This window comes from Nesoenas mayeri (assembly GCF_963082525.1).
Source record: "Nesoenas mayeri genome assembly, chromosome: 7".
Lineage (NCBI taxonomy): Eukaryota > Metazoa > Chordata > Aves > Columbiformes > Columbidae > Nesoenas > Nesoenas mayeri.
In genome coordinates, this window is record NC_137551.1 from 11,138,363 (window position 1) to 11,153,935 (window position 15,573).

The window sequence follows — 15,573 nt, forward strand, 5'->3', positions numbered from 1 at the left end:
ACATGTTTTAAATAAAAATGTAATGAAATTAGAAGTATCTAGGTGTCATTTTGAATACTGTGGACATAATTTACTCTTGCAATTAGTATAATCACTTTGTGTTTGAATGTATCACTTCTTTTTTCCATTACCTGAACTCAAATATTCTATTGCCAAAGATTTCCCAAGATTTTAATTTGTGTAAACAGAATATAAAATAAACTGCCATGAAATGAAGATTCTTGCACTTCTAATGTTGGGCCTCAACAGTTGCTTGGGTTCTCCACTGCAGAAGTAACTTAGTTTTTGTTTAACTTAGACTTCTGAGGCATTCACTTGGGTGTAGCAAGGCCAGCTCTCTGGTAAGGCAGTGCTGTTTCAAAAGCCTTGGCTGGCCATAAAGCCCTGTGAGGGGGCTGGAGGGCACAGTCACAATGGTGGCTGTGTCTGCCCTGTACCTGGCTGGCCTGAGTCTGTCCTCGTGCCCAGGGAGATGCCATGGCTGGGGTGCTGGAGCCCTGGCAGCCCTGGATCGTGACTGAGGGTGTAAGGCTGGGCCCAGTTTGGCTTCTGTTGTAGTAGTTGTAATAAAGATGAATAAAACAATAGGAAGCTTTTAAACAAATGAAAGGAACTCCACTGGCTGAATTGGGCTTTGGATCAGGACTTCAGAGAGTTGATCCTATTTTGTGAAAGGCAGAAACTGAAGTCTTGACCCTATTTGCATAAATACTTAGTGGTGTAAGGAGCCAATAGTATTGACTGTGAAATGTGTGCTGCATAGGCTGTGCTCGAGTCTGGTAGAAACAACATCTAGAAAGATGCTTATGCTCAGCTGGGATGGCAGATTTATAGTTTTTTCAAAGCATTAGGAGGATAAAGCAGTTTCTGAATTATTTCAAATCTGACTCTGTGTCAAGAAGAGTGGTAAGATTGCTGACAAGCGGGGTGTTGTAAGCAAATCACTTAGAGTTGTGGGTTGACTGTGGTTTTCTCTTTAGCACCATACTGTGGTCCTTACTGAGATATAATGGCAAAATTACATGTTGAGTTATTTGGTCTTTTTTGATCCTGAAGTGACCTGTGTACATCTACATGAAGTTGTTTAGATTTAACTCCCTGTAATATATTTGAGCTACTCCTTGTTTTAGGTTAGCTTTATGAGACTACTGTGAAGCAGCAATATCTCTTGCACTCTAATACCGCTGATGTTTAACCCATCTTCTGTAGGTCTCTGGTTTGATCTTTCTCTCAGCCTGTTATAAGTTAAAGCTGAAAAAGCTATTCTCTGCTGGTTAAAATGCAGAATGAGCTGACTGGCATTGCTCTTGACAAACATTACCTGAGTCACCAGGGTGGGAAACAGGTACAATAATGAGCTTTAATGACACATATGTAGTGTGCAGGCCAGCCAGCCCTGGTTGTCAGAAGACCCAGATTTATCAAGCCTCACCTTTTTGGAAACAAGTAATGAAGATTAATCCCTGTTGTTTTCTTTTTTTGTCCACTAACGTTTACTTCCCATTTATTTTGATCTTGACCTTTGTTCCTTGCGAGCTTCATCATGTGTTGGCAGACCCTCATGTGGTCTCTTGGATGTCAAAGGACAGGCTTGTCAGGCAGTATTTTTTTTTTTTTAATAATGCTGGTGTACAAACAGGAATTACAATCTTAAATCTGTGCTTCAAGTTGTATGAGAAGGCATTTGGTCCAAGTGTCAGTCTGGGTGCTTGTGTGACCAGGTGTTGAGCTGACTGACACAGAGCCCATAGTATGACCCACATGCTCACTTTGCAAGTGGAAAACCTGGTGGAGATGGCAGCACTGTGCTCTTGTGGCACTGGGGTTTGGCTATAGCTGTTGGTTTGTGGAAGCTGCTATCTAAGGCTGAAAAGCCCCAGCTGGGTTGTGAAAGTAAGGGCATAATTTACAGATTTTGTATATGGTGGGTTTATTTTTGTTTGTGTGGTATGTGGTGGTTGTTTGTGGTTTGGTTTTTTTTTGTGTGTGGTCATTTGTTCGGTGTGGTTTTATTTTATTTTTTTTCTTTTTAACATGAGAGATGCTACAGATAATGTGGGGCCCCTCTGCCTTGCTTCAGGCCTCATCCCAGCTTGCAGGTGCCTGCCCATCTCCCAGCTGCAGGCTGGTGTCAGCATAGGAGCTGTGGCAGTAAGTTATTATCACGATGCTTTGGCTGCTGTGTCCTCTGTTGCCCTGGAAGAGAGATGGTGCTGTGTTAACCAGCTATTTGGGCTCCTCTGCTCTCCCCTGGCTCTGCCTCGTTCAGCTGCTGCAGGATCACTGTGAGCTGTGGGAGAGGTGCCCCCTGGCACTGTTGGACTCTGTTCTTCTGTATTTTCCCTCTTCTGCCACCCTGTGTGGGACATAAATGAAAAGGATCATACAGCCCTTTGCACTGTGATAACAAATGGCTTAGTGTTTTGCATCTAAGAAAGTAATTTAAGTGTGTAAATGTGGGGAAATATATTTTATTGGAGTTTTCCAGGCAGTATTCATGTCATTGTCTTGATAAAAATATTTTTAAAGGCTTTTTAATGAGGCTTTTCTAATAATTTTAACCTAGCAAAGCACAGTGGTCTTGATCTTTTTTGAATGGACTGCACAAAACAATATGCTTTGGTACCAAACTAGAAGTGAAGGGGAGGGGAGGCCAGCTTTGTGTTTAGCTCTTCTTTCTCAAGCTACAGCTGCTTCAGTTTAAATCCATTGAAGGGTTTAAAGATGGTTGTCTCTTATAGTCGAGGTCAGAGGGTAGCTACGTTTATACAGTCCTAAAATTATACTTGGCCATTTGAAGGCACCCACGAGGCTGGTGTGGCCCTGGTGAAAATGAGTTTGATGCCCTTGCTCTAGGTTATGAACTGCTGTGCTGGATAGACCCATAGCTGCTGCTATTGGTGATATTTCCTAGGTCCTAGTTTCTTACATCATAGAAAGGCTTAGCCTTCTTTACACTTCTCCTAATTGTCTAGGTGACTCCTCATACTTAAAAAAAAAATCCAAACTCTAAAGCTGGATTAGGAAAAAGAAGCATCAGAAAGAAATAAGTCCTGAAGCCTTTTTTCTTGATGAATGATAATTTAATTGTATATTTAATATGAATAAATGGATTTGCTGCTTTGAGTCTGCATACAATGAAGGAAGGAATGTATTGCTGTGGAATTACTTTGAAAGTTCAGCATTATAAAAAACACCCCATACCTTGTATGCACTAATGAGTGTACTAAAACTTTTACCACAAGGCTCTATATAAGGTCTCTACAAAAAATAACTTAGATACTGGCAGGATACACTGTTTCTTAAAATTTCTGTACTGCACATAAATCAAAAGTGCAAACTATATGGCTACCTTAGAAAGGTAGGATATTTTGTCTTCTCTGAGGACTCTGGTATATAGTCATTGTCAGTTTATATCTGCCTTTTAAAGAAAATAGTATGGCAAGGGTCTAGCACCTGGGTACATGCAGAATTCACAACTGCACGTAATAGTCTTAGGCCCAAATATCTTGTAACGGTTTAGGTGCATTTGATAAGGTATATGTACATCCGAGGAAGAAAGAATTTACTTACTTTTGACTTTTGTTAATGAGAAGATGCTGGAGAGGGCACAATGGGAAGGTGAAAAAAAAAAAAAGCGAAAACATTTTTTTTCCATGGACAACCAGGCACAGATATAAAAACCAGGCACAGATATAGATCCTTTTCCAGGACTCTTGTGAAGGCCAAACCCTGTTGACTCTGGCCACTAGCTAGCAGCTCTAAAGCGCCAGTGGGCTGCTGGCACAATGTTTCCTTTGTGCAGGAGGTTTTGTGCTATGGCCTTAGCCATGCCAGCTCTGTCATCCAGTTGGCTCAGGAGAAATCATGTATTGGGTAAGAACGTGTGCGCTATGAAGTGACAACAAATGCAGACTGTAAAGTCTCTAGGACAGTTTAAGCTGATGGGTTTTTTACTGACGTTAAGCATTATTGGTCAGTAGCTTCCATATTTGTATGGCTATCTACATATATGAACACATCATTGCACTTGATTAGTTCTTAGCCTTCGCTGCATGCTACTGGTATTATGAATATGCATGAGCTGTACTGGTGGGGAAAGGTGTGAAAGATGCAGGTTTTCACACAACTATGAACCTTGTGCTCTTAACATACTCTCCATGAACAGCAGTACATTTGGGTAATGTACAAAACTATGTTGTTAACTAGTTTCTACACGGGACCCTCAAGGAATCACAGGTGCAACACAGAAGTATTGTACCTCTCTGAGCCCTGGGATCACAATAATCCAGCATACAGCTGTCAGTGACTCCTTAAATACTAAAAGTTGAAGCCCTACCCATCAAAATTGCTGTTCCCTGTGCATTGTAGTTGTTGGTGAAGCTTGGGTGCAGTTTGAGCTTGAAAAGTGAGATGTGGTCTCTCCTGTGCTGCCTGCTGTGCCTGCCAGAGCCAGTCATGATTCTTTGCCAGATCTGTTTTGGATAGAACCACAAACTCATCTGCTCTTCAAGCCATTTCTTTATTTTTAGTTTTCTGCTGTACTTGGGCCTCTTCCCCTTGCTGCAGCAACACACTTTGCCTCTAATGGAGGCTTAAAATATAAGAATGGCAGAACTGGTTCAGACTGGGCAATGGTGGCATCTTTCCTTTCCCTCAGTGCTTGGTATGTTCTGGTGGCCTGAAACACTGTCTTGCTCTAAGGTAGCACTACCTTGCTGAAATAACTGTATGCTCACAGATAGATTACAGTAAATATGTTGCTTGGTCCTTATTCAGGGAAACCCAGATTTCCATCAGTCAGAAAAGTTTGGGTTTTACTTTAACTTCTTTAAACCGTCTGTGAGCAGACATCAATCGGCACCTGGCAATCAGTTTGAAAAGTGAATTCACAGGGTTTTTTGGTTCTTGACATATTGCCAAAATGCAGGGCTATATTTGTCTGCCCACTTAATTCACTTTTGTAAGCAGTGAGCACAGCACCCTGTTCTGATGCTTAGGGTACGGAGCATGTTACATAAGGAAACACATACAAATGTTTTGAAGTGTAAGAATTTGTCATATTTTGGAGACAAGCAATTGTCCACTCTTTGTGCACATGTATATTAAAAAAAATATCCTGTTGTCATCATTCTTGGTTTCATTATTGTTTTGGCATTATTAAAGAGGGGCTAACTCATTTTTTGGAACAACCTTAAGGAGAATGCAGTTTAAATGTTAATAGTTTTTAACTCCACATTATGTGATCCATTAACATTAATATTTAATTTAATGAAATGAAAAGATTAATGCCAGTGTTTATTTCCAAAGAAAGTGAAGATGCTGCAGGACAGCCTTTAGCTTTGCCGTGCTTTAGAAGATTATTACTGAGGAAAATATTCATGCTGCAGTTGTACAAATATTCTTTTCCTTCCCCTTGCCACTCCTGAAATCTCTCCATTCTCTCATTCCTTATTCCTAAAAATAAGCCATAGGGTTCTAATGGGGACATTGATTAAATATTCTGCTCTGTAATTTATGCTAAAGCAAATCCCAACAGGAATCAGAGACTCTGAAAATCTGTTGTGAAATAATTATCCTGAATGACATTGTAGAAATGGTCCATGAGGATGTTGTCAATAATACATTACATAAAATCTGTTTGAAATAAACCTTGAAAATTACATGATATTCACGGAAACCTGAAAGAATTATCAGTAAACAAATTTAATCAGCTTGATGTTATGCGTACCACTCAGCCTCTTATTATCAGATCATCTAGGTTTTAGCATGCTATGGGGAATTGAATGACAATTAATAGTAAGATAGAGCTGTAGGAGCTCACGTGGTGGCTGCAGGACTACCTGAATCTTTTAATTTTTGCTCGTCTCTCTTAATCTGCATTCATTTCTTGCTGCCACAGTCTTCAGTGACACCCACTGATGGTGACCTGTCTGCTGCAGCCATTCCCTCAACAAGAAGGCACTTGTTAACAAAGAATGAATCTGCTTGAAGATGAAATAATTTTAATGCTTCTCACATATTTCAAAATGGTTATACCATTATGACAATGGGAAGCCAAAACACAAAAAATGCAATTCAGTGTAAACTATACACTTAACTGTGTACAGATGTAATGATAAAAGGCAGAACTGTGGTGAACTCCATTGCAACTAAGTTCAGAAGAGGTAGGACCTGATTCACTTAAGTCAGTAGAAATTTTGCCACTGACCTTACAAGGAGAAAGAAGATTGGTATTTCATTCACCTGAAATCCATCTTTTCAGGCTATTTATTCCTAAATATCCACTGAGAAAGCCTTATATAAATAAAAAAATATAAATATGCAAGAGGACTTGATGGAAGCTTAACATCTTCTTTTTAGTAAATAGGAGAACAGTGCAGACTTTATTGGTGTGTCTTATTTGAGATAATTGGTCACACATTTGCTAGCACCTAGGACTTAACCTTAGCATATGTTCTTGTAGTTGTACACATGCATTTCTTACAGGGATTTCCAGCTTTGTGAATGTATTTGGGTGAAATCACGTGATATTATAATTGTGTGATGATGTCCCTGTTCAAGATAGTAATTCATTTGCTGGTTTTGAATATTCAGGCGAGAACACTGCCAAAACAAGCAGCGTCCTTTCACAGAAAAGCTGCAAGTTTCATTAAAAATTATTCCTTCAGGCTGGTTTATGTCAAGATGGCAGGAATGCAGCCAGATGCATTTTTAAAATAGATCCCAGATGAGAGGTGTGTGTGGGGGGTGGGGTGGGTTGGTGGAATCAGCTGATGTGCAGTAAGTTTATAGCTTTGCCCAAAGACTGTCTAATCTTTAGGGAAAACACAATATAAATGATTTTTTCATCTGTAAATGATGTATTTACAATGATTTTTGAAATAAAGGGCAAGTACTTTATTGTTGATATTAGCAAGATATGTCCTACTAATTTTTTAGGGTAATGAAACATTTTTCCTTGCCATGAATATCGCTGTAAACTGTACAGACTATATTGTATTTGGAAAAAGTGATATAACCTTTTGAAAAAATATTTTTTTGATGGTAGGGTTGTGAAGGAACTTAGAATGGAAAGATGAATATCTTTTTCTATGATGTTTAGCTGTGTTGAAGCAGGATAATATATGTTGAATGCGGCACCTGTCCATATTACATGTCAATGTGTACCAATCTGGATTGATATAGTTTGAAACAGTATCTGCTTCATGAAGTCTTAATTTTCTTTCAGATCTTTTATCTGGTTCTATTTTCTCGTTTTCAAAGTTCAATGGTTTTACCTTTGCACCACCTTAGCTAAGCCATAGAAACTTAAAATGAGAAGAAAATATTGGAGCGGGGTACCTGTTTTCCTATTACTATAAGAATGCTAAAAAAATTTATGGCATTTTATTAATTAGAAAAAAAAAATACTTCAGGCTGGAAGTAAATGAAACTATGAAGCATGAGTTAACTTTTATTACCAAGATAAAATGCCCTAACCCTCTTTCTGAGGGAAAACAACAGAGGCCAAACAGCTGGTATCAGGAGGAGACATGATTGACATCTACTATAGTTATATCTAGTTAAAGTGATGTCTTTGCTTAACTGAGTCAGACTTGTATGAACAGAGACAGTATTTAGTGTAGTATTGCTAATAAAACCTTTGTTGGTAAGTGGGGCTGGGGAGGGACAGGATGGGACTGTAAGAATTTAGGACTAGTCTGTTAATCAAGAATCATCAGAAAAACCTGCTGGGTTTTAATGGATTATTTTGGGTTCTTTTAGTATGGAGAAGGGAATGAAAACACATTTAGAATCAAGAATGCGATATGCCAATTAAGATGGTAAAACATAAATTTAAAGACAAAAAGCCTATTTTGGATTGAGGTTTTAGTTTGCATAAACCTATGTGTAAATCAAACAACAAATTAGTGCTTGTTTTGATTCCTGGCTGCTGGTCATTTACGTGCAAGGAATTAACTGAATTTCCTGGCAAAAGTTCAGAACTAGCAACATCTCTGAACTGTTGCAGGTATGCTCACCTTAGGAAGCTACGTGGAACTTGCCTCCAATCAGTCCATGAAGTGCACTGTTACAGGCTTTACAGCAAAGAGAATCTCTAACAACCCCCTTTGTTCAAGTGCTTTCTTCAAACAATTGGTCAAAGCCCTTTTTTATGTTAATTGGAGTTTAATAATAGGTCAGTACCTGTACAGATGATGAGGATAAGGTTTTCCAAGCCATTTGTATGGCCTGGAATATTTTGTTCCTGGATGAGCTGAAGTACTGCCTACTGAAATAACGTGAAATAAGGTACTCCTAACTTGCCACTTTTCAGCTTTTGTGGTGTGCTGTTAAAAACTGAGCAGTTCCCTTTCTAAGGAAATTACAAAACATGAGTTCTAAAGATAAATCTATAGCAAAAAGACAAATTGGGTATTTTCAGAGTCCTTTTACCAAGTACTTTGTTAAAGCTTACTTCGAATCACTTGATCTTTTCTTAGTCATAGAATCATTTTGATTAGAAGAAACCCTCAGGATCATCAGGTCCAACCATATTTTGCTTTATGAGCTCGACTAGGGGGCACCCACTCACATTGATTCACGTACATATTTAAATCCTCAAGTTGCTTGCTCTTTACTTAGAAACTGTGATCGTCCCACTTTCCCTCTGCAAGCTTGGTAAGCTCAATTTGCTTCGTGTCTGGAGCTTATGAAGAAAATGTTACTGACCAAAGGACTGAGATGTCCCACCTAGTATTCTGGTCCCTGAAATACTCCAAAAGGCCTTATCTAAACTTGCATATAAATCTGGATCTCTTTCTCAGGTCTGCTTATATAATTTTTCCCATCAGTGTGAAGTATAAAGGATACATCATTAATTACCTAATTGTGCTTTCCCTGCTGCACTGATGCTTCTGTTTATCCAGAGAATATTGGACGCATAATGACAAGAGGAAAACAGTATTATGCATTTAAAAAAGTTTCTGTGCACGAGCAGTAAGTCTCTTCCTGTGTGTCTATAACATTGGTTATTACAGGTGTTTTAGTCACCCAGGTAGCTGGTCTTTAATACTCTGTTGCATAGAGTGTTTCTCCTTCATTTAAATAGCACAAACAAACCTTTTGTGTATAGTTGAATAATTTTCAGAAAAATCAATACTTTTAGTAGATATACGCTAGAGCATAAGTTTATCCTTTAAATATGTGACTTCATACAAATGGGATTTTATAACACTGTATAATGTCAGCTTTCTTATGTAACCTTCAGAATATTTTGTTCAACACAATGTAATACAAACAAAGATTGGAATACATCTTGCTATGAAAGGATGGGGGAGGTAAAGGCAGTAGGATGGCACTACACGTTAATGGTGTAGCTACCCTGCTAAATGAGCAGATGAAAGCTTCCTCTGCTGCGTGGTTTGACATCATCTGACACCAGCACTGGTTTCTTTCAGCTCTTGACAGAGAAGTGGTTAAAAGGAAAATGTGGTTTGATGACAGTCCTGTTCACAGGTAGTCCTGAGCAGCTGGGAAAAGGAAAACTGAACCTTTATTGAAACTGATATAGAGACACTGAAGTGAATAAGAGACTGGAAAAATGACACGTCACTCCAAACACAGATCCCAACCTTTGTCTCCACATATAGGCAGTAGTATAAATACAGATTTGGTATCCTCTTACTATCTTTACCACAAACTCAAACTCTTTCCCATCTGGCAGTTAAAATCTTAATATGAATCCAAAAGCTTCCATATATGACAGTCAAAATACAGGTTTGCTCCTGTTTTTGCACATTGGTGGTGTTCTAATGAGGCTAATGCAACCCAGCAGCCCAAGTTTGTGTGTGGTGGCTGTTTGTTTGTTTTTTGGGGGTTGGTTTGTTGTTTGGGGTTGGTTTGTTTGTTTTGGTTTTCCATTATTTCATGTCCTGCAGAAGAACTGTAGTCCACTTGACATTGCATTCACTCAATTGAAGTAGCGGAATAACAAGCACATAATATGTGTGAGAAAAGGTGACTGATTTGGGTAAATATAATTCACTGAGGTCTTGTAATAGTGTAAATCAGTGAAAAATGGTTAATCGGGTCAATGAATTTTCAGTAACCCATCTACATGATAAATGTACTAAACCATCTAAATTAACTGCTGTCTCATGTATGCTAAATGCATATTCAAAAAATACTATCTTGGCGGAGAAAACAGATAAGATTTCTTACTTTTTTCACATTAGCAGGATAAACTGTGTGGTTTTTTTTTTTGTGTGTGTGTGTTTTTTTTGTGTGGTTTTTTTTTGTTTTTTTGGTTTTTTTTTTTAAATCTTGAATAAGATCTGAGAAGGTTTAACTAAGCCAATCCATGTAAAGTGCTCAAAACTGAAACCTCACCTGTTAGGTACTGTTAAGACTTAACCTGTGATTAACCTTTGTCTTGTCTAGAATTGTTAGAACATACAACTCTTAGACTAGATATTCAGGCTTCCTTCTTTGACGTTGCTTGTCAGAGACACTTTTTATTGCCCAATTAGCTTCATGAAGCTAGTGAAACTTGGCAGCTCTGGTAGAAGGGGTGAATCAGCAGAACTTACTTTGAGAGGTCATGGTTCACTATTACATAAAAACTGGGAACACTGCTTCCTGTTGCGGTGCATGTAAAACATACCTCCCATAACAAAACATTTAAGGTATGTGGAAATACTGTACTGGCAGAACAGTGTTATGTTCTAGTTTTAAAAACGAAACTTTGCTTTCTTGATACTTTTTCCTCCCCTCTTTTTCTTTGTGTTAGGAATGCCGCCTTCCTCATCCACTTCTATGCATGTTTCCTACACCTGTATTTTGCCATGCATTGAAAACGGAGGAGAAGAAATTCAGTTGCTCACAATTATTCAGGTATTCCATTCTTCAGTCTCTCTAGATGTGACTAAGACCTTTCATCTCCCAGTCTCTGATGCCACTGCCAATTGACCTTGCTGCTTTGTTACCTTCTATTTGACATCCTGAAGCTTCTTCCTTCCTTCAAGCTGTCATTAGTCTTTCCTGTAATTTCTCTCTGACCTTCCCTTTGGGAAATAACTGAATCCAGCAATACGTCTTCTGAGTGAATATGTCAGTTTTTCAAGGCATACCTGTCACTACTGTCAGTATCATTCAACTACAAGGCCTTTGGTCATCTTGGATTTTTATGTCTATCTCCTGTGACTTTTCTAATTACCGTTGTCAGGACTGGACTTGGCTGAATAACTGGTAACCAGGTTTTGGATGTCCCAGGTTGCCTTTAGCCTCAGAATGGCTAATAACCTGATGTGCTCTGCCCATCAGTTATCCGACTATGTAAATCCTCAGATGTGCTTTGCTCATCTTTGGATCTGAGAGCTGACCAATGCATCAAGTGAGGTCCTGTCCTATGGGCTTTTGAAGGCAAGCTTCTCTTATGGCTGAGGTCAAATTGCAAGCCCAGGGCATGAGGGATGAGAGAATCTGACTTGTGAAAAGTCAAGCTTACAGGGTGTGAGGTAGTGCCATGACTTGGGGATATGATTGGAGCTCCTCTAGTGGTGCAGTTTTGTTTGTAGGTTATCTAGTTCTACACGTTTGTCCATTTGTTTCTTCCTGTTTTAATCTTATAAAGCAGTATATAAAATTGGAACTGGCTTCGTGCTTTGTACTTTTATCAGGCCTGTTTTACACCAGGCTCTCAGTGACCAACTGAAACCTTTCACTTTCACCATGACGTAGCCAGGGAAAGCATTGTCCTTTTCACACGATTTACTGGAAAGCCCAAAATTAATGTTCAGGCAATTGTAATTGATCCATTCTAAGAAAGCTGTTGTGATCGAGCTTATTGATGCAGACCTAAACTATTCAGCAAATCCTTTTTATTAGCAGAACTTTGAACAGAATGGTACACCAAAATACATGTAAATTTGTTGGAGAAACTATCCACAATTACTCAACCACTTCTATAGCAGCCTGTAATGTTTCTCCAGCACTTGTCTGTTGTTGTTTACTTTGTTCTCTGACCCAAATGGCTTAAGTCATGGTATTGTGCGTCTGCATTAAAATAACTACTGCAGTCCAGCTGTGAGGTGACTACATCTGAGCAGTGGGTAAAAAAAGGATTTTATGTGTACATATCTGTGCATATATGTACGTGTGTATGCATACTGAGTATTTGTGGTGAATTTGTGTGTCTGAATGTCAGTCTACATGCAGACATTTAGGTAATAAACAAATATATTCACACTTGGATATGCTCGCGTAGAACTTAGTCTTATAAGCACTTAGTAATGCTTCAGTTTATTGGTGAAATTAATGCAATTAAAATCTCTTGGTAGTAAGCCCTGTTTTTCTATGAAGGCTTCCAGCATCAGTCTGTGAATTCCCAGGAAATGCTCAGTGACTTCTAGGGATAACTGTGTTGAACAACAGAAGTCAATGCAGACTGTAGTAGTAAGTGCACCAATTGACCACTGTCTCAATTATCTTTGAAACAAGATTGTTTTTACCTTTCATAAATGTGTATCTTCAGTTAAAAGCAGCCACAGATAGAACAAAAATTAGTATCCCATTTCCTTCAGTTTATGATGACTGTTGTCTGATAAATCAGACATAGATGCCTTGAATTTGTTGACTGCAAGCAGAGTTAATATATCAAAGCTTGCCTTTTTCTTACTCCTGGTTCACTTGGGTCTTTTATAAAAACAATGCTTACTGTGTCAGTTGTACCATTGTGCATTTTAATAAGAGATGGCTAAAACACCCAAGTGCTGCATTCAAATACACACAAATCTCTAGCATTTTCGTAGTGGCACTGACAGTGAGAGCACTTCTGGGTGAGAGATAAGTCCTCATTCAGAACTGAACTGCTGTATGTGGATTTATAGTCCTATGTCAGAATGGAATGGAGAAAATGTTTTGCTCTGGGAAAACAGAATTTGCTAGCAGGTTCAAGTGTTACTTTAGCAAAATATGATAATATTGAATGTGGCAATACCATGGTATTTGTTTTATTGGCAATTAGATTTTAAACTGGCAGGAATATATGAATATAAGCCTCAATTATGGGACTGTGGTGTTTTAATGCCATCTGTCAACAGTTTGCTCCTTATGCCACAACATGTGTACCTTTGGAGGAAAAAAATGGTTGAATACAAGGAGTGAAAAGGTGAAGCACACCAAAGTGTACTCCTGCTTTTATCAAATGCTGTCACTTATGGAGTTTGTGCTACAAACATATGCAAAACCACACAAGCTGCAAGGTTTCCTGGTTCATACAATAGATTGTGGAGATAAGCAGTATGTACTGCTTGAGATCTTTTTTGATCTAGGAATGCTTGCAAATCTGATGCAATACATACATTAAACATGCGTCTATAATTACTCTGAATTATTTACTGTTGTAAATAATGTCTTGTAAATCATAGATCATTTAGGTTGGAGAAGACCTTCAAGATCACTGAGGTCAACTGTAAACCTAACACTTCCAAGTCTGCCACTAAACCACATCCCTAAGTACTGCATCTATGTATCTTTCAAACCCCTCCCGGGGTGGTGACTGAACTACTTCCCTGGGCAGCCTGTTCCAATATCTAACAACCCTTTCAGTGAAGAAATTATTCCTAATATCAAATTTAAACCTCTCCTGGTGCAATCTGAGGCCGTTTCTTCTTGTCCTGTCACTTCTTGAATAAAATGAAGCAATCTTGCCACTGTGGGAATTTTACAGATGATTGTGGAACTACTTGCAAGGGTTTGGCTGATAGCTAGGTTAGGTAATGATATTATGATGATTTATGATCACTGTATTCTTGATTATTATTTTGAGTACTTGAGAAATCTGCTGCAAACTGAGCTTTGGTGATTATTATTTTTCCACTAATGGGTAGTAGTTGGATTCCCAACCAACTCTAGGACACCCTAGGGCTACTGGCTGTACAAATACAGTAGTGACCTTGCTAAGGTGAGGCAAGACAGGTGGAAGCAGATGCAATAGGTGGGTACAGACACACAGCATGTCGTGCCTCTAAGAGCAGATTCCAGCACTGAGGTTAAATCTCCAGGTAGCTAAACCTTAACTTTGATGCTTATGGTAAGTAGCACTTATGTAAGATTTTAGTGTGACACAATAAAAACAAACTAATATCCCCTAAAAATTGGGATGCTCTCTACTTAAGGGTAAGATAAATATATTGGAAGAATAAGTTGTTGTAGTGATTAGAGATGGTATTAGTCAGATTCTAATCTGCAACTTGATTCTTAACCTAATAGTTTTTACATTATCTTTCGAGCTTGTTTTTCTTCTATAGATCCAAAAGCAGGCACAGATTCTGTACAGTCTCTATTAAACTAATGTGTATGATGGTGTTGATGATGAAATTTTTTGCTCTATCAATGTGTTGGGTTTTTTTTGGTTTTTTTTTGGGGGGGGGAGGAAAGGGAAATTTAGTTGTGTACCTGGGAAAGATGTTCTATAAGGAAGTAATCACTAAAATACTATAAGTATCTCTAAACTGCTTTAATTCACTGTAAGAGTATATGATTGAATTAGTATTTTTATTGTCTGTATGAAAGATGCCTGTCTATATAGTGTATATTATAGATTAAAATATACATAGGCACACATGATGTCCAAATATATATTTATATGAATTCATTTGAGCTGTCAGTGATGGTAAATACTTTTAAAAATTTAGTTTAAAAATAGGCAGTGTAATTATTAGGTTTTGCTAAGGTTTTGGGATGGGATAAGGACTGAGAAATACTGGAGGTGAAGCATTTATAGTGATTTAAATCTTTCTTTGAATTCCCATAGTATATAGCTTTTCCAGACTGGTTCTCTTCCTGAACTTGAACTGTAATTTAGATTCCTTGGCTGTGCCTTTGGGGGAAGGAATATTTTAGAGCAGGTTGTACAGTTTAAAACTAGAGTAAACCAGGAGTAATTTTGAAGGCTTTTAAATTAAATACCCTTTAGTGAAAAGAGTGAGTGGAAGAAGAACTAAATCTTGAATGTTTGTTGCTTAGTTGTTTCTACTTGAACAATAATCCCATGAATCTGGGTTGCTTATCATCTTTCTTGGCCAAGTGGAACTAAGTAGGTTTTTTGTTTTAAGAAGTGAGATGGATACTGCAGAACAGAGCTGGCAATGCTCTAGCTTCAGTCACAAGCACTGTAGGGGAAGAATCTGCTCACAGGCTAAGCTGGCTGAGATGAAGGTTGGGTCAGGTTTTATATAGGGTGAGGTAAGGCTAGCGTGTTAAAATAAGGAAATGGAATGGAGGAGGGGAATCAACAACACGACAGCCCAACAGAGAAAATATAGGAAGTGTGGGAAAATTGTATCGATGAAAGGCTAAGAAAACTGGTGAGGCAGAAAAATTGAGGAAACATAGTTATAAAAAAAGAAACTCATTTATGAAGGGTGGGGGGGTGTGAATAAAAAAAACCTGAATAACGATTAACTTTCTGCTTTTAAATTCAAAATACAAATGCATTCATTGATGGGGATGGAGGCAAAGAATAGAAATAGCAAGTGTTGTCTTTGATTTCCAAAACAGCTTTCCATGTCTTTCTGTTTGCTTAAC